General features: G+C 49.8%; 1 non-coding gene across 1 annotated transcript; it reads left to right on the plus strand.

Annotated features, from left to right (window-relative positions):
• The first annotated feature begins 7,308 nt into the window (after window positions 1–7,308).
• Window positions 7,309–7,472, plus strand: LOC121876916. The gene has a single exon (XR_006090849.1). It is a non-coding gene; the product is annotated as a 5.8S ribosomal RNA (ribosomal RNA).
• Window positions 7,473–8,596: the final 1,124 nt, after the last annotated feature.

Below are 8,596 nucleotides of genomic sequence, written 5' to 3' on the forward strand. Positions count from 1 at the left end.
TATAGTAAGGGGTAGAGGCACCTCGGTCATATTATACAAAATACCAGAGAAGTTCCACACCCGCATGGGAGACCGTCACAGTCAATCGGGGGTCGATTTGATAGATTACTACAGAGAACTTGCACACCCGAATGGGAGACAGTCAAAGTCAATCGGGGGTCGATTTAATAGCATACTACAGAAACTTGCACACCCGAATGGGAGACCTTCAGAGTCAATCGAGGGTCGATTTAATAGCATACTATACAAAATGATCCGAGAATGTGCACACACCGAGTGGGAGACGGTGATGAAAGCGTCCGCCCTTGTACACTGGATGGCACTATTTCACTATAGTAAGGGGTAGAGGCACCTCGGTCATATTATACAAAATACCAGAGAAGTTCCACACCCGCATGGGAGGCCGTCAAAGTCAATCGGGGGTCGATTTGATAGCATACTACAGAGAACTTGCACACCCGAATGGGAGACAGTCAAAGTCAATCGGGGGTCGATTTAATAGCATACTACAGAAACTTGCACACCCGAATGGGAGACCTTCAGAGTCAATCGAGGGTCGATTTAATAGCATACTATACAAAATGATCCGAGAATGTGCACACACCGAGTGGGAGACGTTGATGAAAGCGTCCGCCCTTGTACACTGGATGGCACTATTTCACTATAGTAAGGGGTAGAGGCACCTCGGTCATATTATACAAAATACCAGAGAAGTTCCACACCCGCATGGGAGACCGTCAAAGTCAATCGGGGGTCGATTTGATAGCATACTACAGAGAACTTGCACACCCGAATGGGACACCGTCAAAGTCAATCGGGGGTCGATTTGATAGCATACTACAGAGAACTTGCACACCCGAATGGGAGACCATCAGAGTCAATCGAGGGTCGATTTAATAGCATACTTTACAAAATGATCCGAGAATGTGCACACACCGAGTGGGAGACGGTGATGAAAGCGTCCGCCCTTGTACACTGGATGGCACTATTTCACTATAATAAGGGGTAGAGGCACCTCGGTCATATTATACGACATACCAGAGAAGTTACACACCCGCATGGGAGACCGTCAAAGTCAATCGGTGGTCGATTTAAGAGCATACTATACAAAATGATCCGAGAATCTGCACACACCGAGTGGGAGACGGTGATGAAAACGTCCGCCCTTGTATGTTCGATTGCACTATTTCACTATATTAAGGGGAGAGGGTGCCTTCGCACACATATTCGGTGTGAAATATCTTCCGCCCCCCAGCGGAGCGCTTCGGCGGCTCTGCGAAGCAAAGCGCGGCATTCAAAAACAACAACTAAAATTGCCGTTGCTTTCCCTTCCCTGCCCTGCAATGGCTGGAGCAGCAGAAGGAGAGAGAGAGAGAGAGAGAAAATAGTCTCATGGGGTCAGAGGAATGGCAGTGGAGCGGGTTCTATGAATTTCACTAGCCAGGTCTGTCTCCCAATTGAGCATTATTACTCTCTCGGCGCCACCACGGTTTCCGTGACAGCAGCAGCAGCATCATGATGATGTTGCGTCTATTGTAAGTCCGGAACCGGGTTATTCGGCTGTTCGCGAACAGTCAGGTTTTAACCTTGCCTAACAAACGATCAAACAACTTCCACTCTCGAGGTGCGGTACGGTGACTGTCCTATCGTCCGCTCTTGTATGCTGGATTGCACTATTTCACTATATTAAGGGGAGAGGGTGCCTTCACACACATATTCGGTGTGAAATATCTTCCGCCCCCCAGCGGAGCGCCTCTGTGAAGCAAAGCGCGGCATTCAAAACAACAAATGACGTCCATGCTTATATATTTGATTGCACTGTTTCACTATATTAGAGAAGGTGCCTTCTCATTTTATTGGTGAAATATCTCCTTTGCGGGCCTTAACCTCTTGGAATCAAAGCGGGCATTCAAAAGCAACGGCAAAATTTCGTCCTTTCCCTTCCCTGCCTGCAATGGCTGGAGCAGCAGCAGCAACAGAAGAGAGAGAAAAATAGTCTCTTGCAGGGTCAGAGGAATGGCAGTGGGCCGCGATCTATAATTTGACTAGCAAGTCTATCTCCCAATTGAACATTATTACTCTCTCGGCGACCATCCTTACCACGGTTTCTGCGACAGCATCAGCATCATGATGTTGCGTCTGTTATAAATCCGGGAACGGGTTATTCAACTGTTCGCGAACAGTCGGTTTAACCTTGCTTAACAAACGATCAAACAACTCCACTCGAGGTGGTTCATTGACTTGTCCTATCGTCTTCGCTCTTGTATGCTGGATTGCACTATTTCACTATAATGAGAAGGTGCCTCACACACACCTATTCGGTGTCGATCCTCTTCCGCCCCCCAGGGCGCCAAGCACCTCTCTGGGATAGCGTAACATTCAACAACAACCAAAGTTGCGTTGCTTTCCTTCCCTGCCCTGCAATGGCCTGGAGCAACAGCATGGAAGAAGAGGAAAATAGTCTCATGGGGTCAGAGGGAGCATGGTGTTTGGGATCTATAATTTCACTAGCAGGTTTCTCTCCAATTGAAACATTATTCTCTCGGCGCTCATTTGCGCCACCACGGTTTCGACAACGCAGCATCTTGATGTTTCGTCTATGAACCAGGTTATTCAAATGGGAACAGTGGTTTAACCTGCTAACAAACGATCAAACACTTCCTCTCAGGAGTGCGGATGCGGTGACTGTCCTATCGTCCGCTCTTGTAGCTGACTGGTTGCTGTTTCTGCTATATAATGTGGGGAGGGATTTTCCTTTTTCTTCGGTGTGGAATCTTCGCCCCCAGCGGGGGCCTTCGGCGCCTCTCTGAAATGTGGCGGCATTCAAAACAACAACTAATTGCGTCGCTTTCCTTCCCTGCCCGCAATGGCTGGAACATGGCAGCAGCAGCAGAAGAAGAGAGAGAAAATAGTCTCATGGGGTCGAGAGGACGGTGAAGGAATTTCGATCTATAATTTTCAGGTCTGTCTCCCAATTGAACATTATTACTCTCTCGGCGCGTCCATCCCACAGGGTTTCCTCGACACTTCTTACATCATGATCTTCGTCTGTTGTAAAATCCGGAACGGGTTATTCAGCTGTTCGCGAACAGTCAGGTTTCTTTCTGCCTAACAAACGATCAAACAACTTCCTCTCCGAGGTTCGTGCAATGTGACTTGTCTATCGTCGGCTCTTGTATGTCTGGATTGCACTATTTCCTTATATTGAGGAGGTTGCCTTCACACACATATTCGATGTGAAATATCTTCCGCCCCCAGAGCGCCAGGCGCCTCTCTGGATCAAGCGGCATTCAAAACAACAACCAAAATTGCTGTCGATTTCCTCTCCCTGCCCTGCAATGGCTGGAGCAGGAAGCGAGGAGAGAAGAGAATAGTCTCATTGGGTCAGAGGAATGGCGAGTGGGCGGAGCTAATGGCGAGTGGGCTCGAGATCTATCAATTACACTAATGAGTCGCTCTCCTATTGAACATTGTACTCTCTCACGTCGCCACTGCGGTTTTGCGACAGCAACAGCATCATCATGATGTTGCATCACCATATAGTCGGAACCGGGTTATTCGGCTGTCTGCGAACAGTCCGGTTTTAACATACCCAACATCCACTCTCGGGTGCTGATGCGGTGAATGTCTATCGTCCGACCTTGTATGCTGGATTGCACTGTTCACTATATTAAGGGAGGTGCGCTTGCACACATATTCGATTGTGAAATATCTTTCTCCCCCAATGGGCGCCAGTATCTCTCTTGAAACTAATGACATTCAAAAACAACAACCAAATTGCAATCCTTCCCTGCCCTGCAATGGCTGGAGCAGAAGGAGAGAGAGAGATTTTTAGTCTCATTGGATCAGAGGAATAGCAGTGGAGGCGGGGCTTATGGCCGATGAGCTCGCTCTATCAATACCTTGCCAGGTCTCTCTTCGTTTGGACATTATTTACTCCGTCTCTCTCTCTCTCTCTCTCTCTCTCGGCGCACACGTCGCCACCCTACTAGTTTCCGTCACAGCATATGCTGCGGCCTTTCAGTCGGAGCAGGGCTCCCGCTCTTGCTGTCTGCCCAACTTAAGCGGTTGCGTTGGCTGATCACCCGTCTTGGCGTCTGTGCGGCCTTCAATGCAGCGTAACCGTCTTGACCGATTCATTGCACTATTCACGGCATAAGCAGCTTCCTAAATGTGCATAGACAACGCTCTTGGTTCAACACGACCAGGGGCGCAGTCTGGAAGCAGTATACTAAAAAGAGAGTTTGTAGCCAAAACTTCGTCAAAAGCACACGTTGGGTTACCCCATCACCTAACGATGATGGCGGTTTCCGCCGTGAAATACTAGCCTAACCAATTTGGGCGGCGATGGCGCTCATGGGCCCACGTCACAAACAGTGAGAGAAGAGAGAGGAGGGATGGGCCAATGTGGTTTCTCTTGATGTCTTATGCCTCGCTGGGGCAAAGAGAGGGGGCGGATGAGGGAGGGGTGTGGCCAGCGTCGGTCCTAAGTTCAATGTCGGCTGCCTCGCTGGAGCTGGGTAAAGGAGAGGGGCGGATAAGGGAGAATTGGCACCTGCGGTGGCGCTGCTGGCACCGAGGATGTGAAGAGGGTGCAGTTTGATCTGATCATCTGGTTTGCTATTTCTCTAAAAGGCCAACGTTTGATTCCCTCCTTGTCATGGCTTTCCTCGTGGGGCAAGAGAAGAGGGATAAGGGAGGAGATTGGCACTGCGGTGGCGCTGCGGCTTCGAGGATAGCGAGAAGGTGGGGTTTGATCTGATCATCTGGTTCTATTTCTCTAAGGTAGCGTTTGATTCCCTCGCCCAATGTCTTCTGCCTCGCTGGGGCAAAGGAGAAGGAGGAGGCGGATAAGGGAGGAGATTCGCCAACGTCTTGGTCCCTCGCCCAATGTAGGCTGCCTCGCTGGAGCTGGGGCAAGAGGGCGGATAAGGGGGAGATTGGCACATGCGGTGGCGCTGCCGGCTCCGAGGATATTGAAGAAGGTGCAGTTAGATCTGATTCATCTGGTTTTGCTGTTTCTCTAAGGCAACGTGCGGTCCTCGCTGATGTCTTCTGCCTCTCTCTCAATCTCACTATTTTGGCCGCCGTGTTAGTATATCCTTAACCAACAACCTGGTTGATCCTGCCAGTAGTCATATCGTTTGTCTCAAGATTAAGCCATGCATTTGTAAGTACAAGCCGATTTAAGAGCCAGAAACCATGAATAGCTCATTAAATCAACTATGTTTCATTGGATCATAAACCCACTTACTTGGATAACTGTGGCAATTCTGGACCTAATACATGCATTGAGTCTCTGACCGCAAAGGAAAGGCGCTTTTGATAGTTCAAAACTGGTCGGGCCGGTCGTAACCCACCTGTGGTGAATCTGAATAACTTCGGGCTGGCGCCACGGTCTCCTCCGGCGCGCTTCTTGTCACCTTATCAGCTTTCGATTGTAGGTTATGCGCCTACAATGGCTTAACAAACGAGATAAGTTCGATTCGGGAAGGCCTGAAACGCTTCAGCGAAGCGCCGTTACCCCTCTCCGGCGGGGGAGGTAGTGACGAAAAATAGCGATGTGGAGGTCTCATCGAGGCCTACATAATGGAATGAGTTACTTTAAATCCTTTCGAAGTATCCATTGGAGGGCAAGTCTGGTGCCAGCAGCATGGTAATTCTGGCTCAATAGCGTATATTAAAGTTATTGCGGTTAAAAAGCTGTGGTTGGATCTCAGTTCGGACTGGCGGTTCACATACGGTGTTTACTATAACGCTCGAACAACCCTTCCGCTCATGCGGGATCTTTGTCCCGAGTGGCGGTTACTTTAAAAAGATTAAGTGCTCAGAGGATATTTGAATAGCCCGAATGGTGATGCATGGAATAATGGAATGACCTCGGTTTTCTATTTTGTTGGTTTTGGAACCAAGTATTGACTAATCGGAACAGGCGATGGGAATAGGACCTCGGTTCTATTTAGTTTCGAACCAGGTAATGACTAATCCCGGAACAATGAGCGTGCGTGTTAGGCCTTCGGTGATTCTTGGACCGTGTAAAGGCGGAGCACTCTCTGGCTTGTTGCAAGGATGTTTTCATTATTAAGAACGAAAGTTAGAGGTTCGAAGGCGATCAGGTACGCCCTAGTTCGTAACCATAAGCGATGTAATAGCGATCCGCCGGCATTATTCCCATGACCCGGCGGAAATAAACTCCGAAACCAAAGTCTTTGGTTCCGAAATGTCGTTGCAAGCTGAAACTTGAGAATTGACGGAAGGCACCACCAGGAAGTGGAGCCTGCTGACAATTGACTCAGCACGGAAACCTCGCAGGCCCCAGACACGGAAGGATTGACGAGATTGAGCTCTTTCTCGATTAGGTGGGTGGTGGTGCTTGGCCGTTCTTAGTTGTAGTGGAGCGGTTTGTCTAGTTAATTCCGATAACGAACAAGACTCTGGCCTAAGTAGTGGCGGATCTCCAGAAAATGATGTCAGTTCATAACCTTCTTCTTAGAGGATAATGACAATTCTGGCACTTGCGAAGTTGAGCAATGTGGGTCTGTGATGCATAGATGTTCTGGGCATACGCATCGCTACTCAGAAGGATCAGCAGTTTTCCCCCTCCACCGGGAAGGGCAATTCCTTACGTTCAAAAGCCCTTTCTTTGATAGGGATTAGGGCTTGCAATTATTTCCCCATGAACGAGATTCCCAGTAAATTAGTCATCGCTTGCGCTGACTAAATCACCCTTCTTTTACGCCCGTCGCTACTACCGATTGAATGATTTAGTGAGGCCTTCCGGACTGGGCGCTCTTAGATTATCGGCCCGTTTAACGCGAGTTTCTGGGAATCATCGCCTCGAAGCTATTGGAAAGATGTCAAACTTGATCATTTAGAGTAAAAGAAGTCATATACAAAGGTTCCGTGCGATGAACCTCGGAAGATCATTAACAGAGAAGAAAGAAGCGAAGTAAGCTCAAAAGCTACTACTACTCTCCTGATTTGGGCATGGTCTCAGGCTCTGCTCTGGCAACTCAGCATGAGAACCAATCAGCGCACCAAATAAATTACCTGCGCTGTAGATGCTGGACCACACTCGGGCAGGCCGAAGACGGAGGAGGGGCCGGGCGGGAACTGGTGACCTTGCGTCCTCCTTACTACCGGCGAATAAGCCTCTTGACCCAAAAAGAGTGAAATTCAAGTGTCAAAAAACAACAACAAGCCGTCCGGCCAAACCCAAACCACAAACTTGGGCTATGTCTGTCAAACCCTTTCATTGAGACTCGACCTGTGATGGTTAGTCGTAAAAAGACCAAATGGCAAATACACAACTCTTAACGGGGGATCACTCGGCTCGTGGGTCGATGAAGACCGCAGCAAACTGCGTGTCGGTATGTGAATCGCAAGAATACCAGATACATCGACAAGTTGAACGCATATTGCGGCGGCGGCAGCCATATGAGCTTGTCGCCGCCACTCCTCTACGAGGGTCGGAAATATACATCCATCGGTTGCTGACTGTCTCCCCGACACGAGGGTAACCCGAACCGAGCTTCCGCCTTGAGGTTTAATCGCCCGCGCCTTGCGCGAGGCGTGCCCTTAAAAACAAGCAAGCCTATCACTAGCAAGTCCATGGACTTGGCGCACCCACATTCAACCACAACAAAGCGACAGTTGTCGCCCTCGCAAATAACTGGAGGCGGCGCTCTTTTGCCTGCTGTCCACAGAGACACGAATGGCCGTCGGCCGCTCATGGCTGATGCTGCACCTGTTCTAAGAGGCACTCCATCCCACGAAGAGGAAACGAAACCGGGTCGGATATCTTTTAAGTAAGCCCCGCCGGAATTTCGTCTATCACCTCGAAAAGAGTGCTTGGCATGCATTGCAGTGGAACCTAAATTGATGAGTGCGCCTGGGCCCGCAGTCTACCATGTAGTGGTGCAGGCAGAGATGAGAATGCTTGGGTGACGCCGTGCTCTTCCTCACGCGCTCCTCCACCCTCTCCCACGGTCAGACGCGGTGTGGGCGTTCTCTTTGAGAGTTCGCCACGAGTCCACGTCTATCTCATGACTGGGAGGGAGGCAGGGGGAGTTCTCTCTAAACGCGTTAAAGACGGTGTTGCGCCTCATAACGGCGCTCGCCGGGATAGAGCACTAGTTCTGCAGCCGGAAAGGCCGCTCACGCCAATTAATACTGCGGCTCTCGCTCTCTTTCTCCGGATAAACAAGTGCCACTGCTGTGGCATGCGGGAACGGGGAAAGAGGTCAAAGTTTAAGCGGCAAAGGTGCGGCCGAGTAAGGGCGGAACACGAGCGTATATGCATTAAAACTGTGTGTGTATATGACTCTGCGAGAGATGTTCTGCTGGAACACTTTTCCTATTGGCTATTTACCACTCAATGAGAAGGAACGGAGTCAGGGGTGGGAGTGCCGGCGCCATGGCCGCTGGTACCCCAGCGACAAGCCCCTCAAACCTTCCTGCCTGGTAATGTCGGTGGTGAAGAAAGTCGGTGGCAGAGCGTCTTCCGCTTCGTGGTTGGGGAACTTGTTCCCCCTAAGGATGATGAGACCACGATCGACCTCATGGTGAGGAAATTTCCCGCCGTTAAGCGCAATGT

Source organism: Homarus americanus, unplaced genomic scaffold, assembly GCF_018991925.1.
Source record: "Homarus americanus isolate GMGI-L3 unplaced genomic scaffold, GMGI_Hamer_2.0 scaffold2000, whole genome shotgun sequence".
NCBI lineage: Eukaryota > Metazoa > Arthropoda > Malacostraca > Decapoda > Nephropidae > Homarus > Homarus americanus.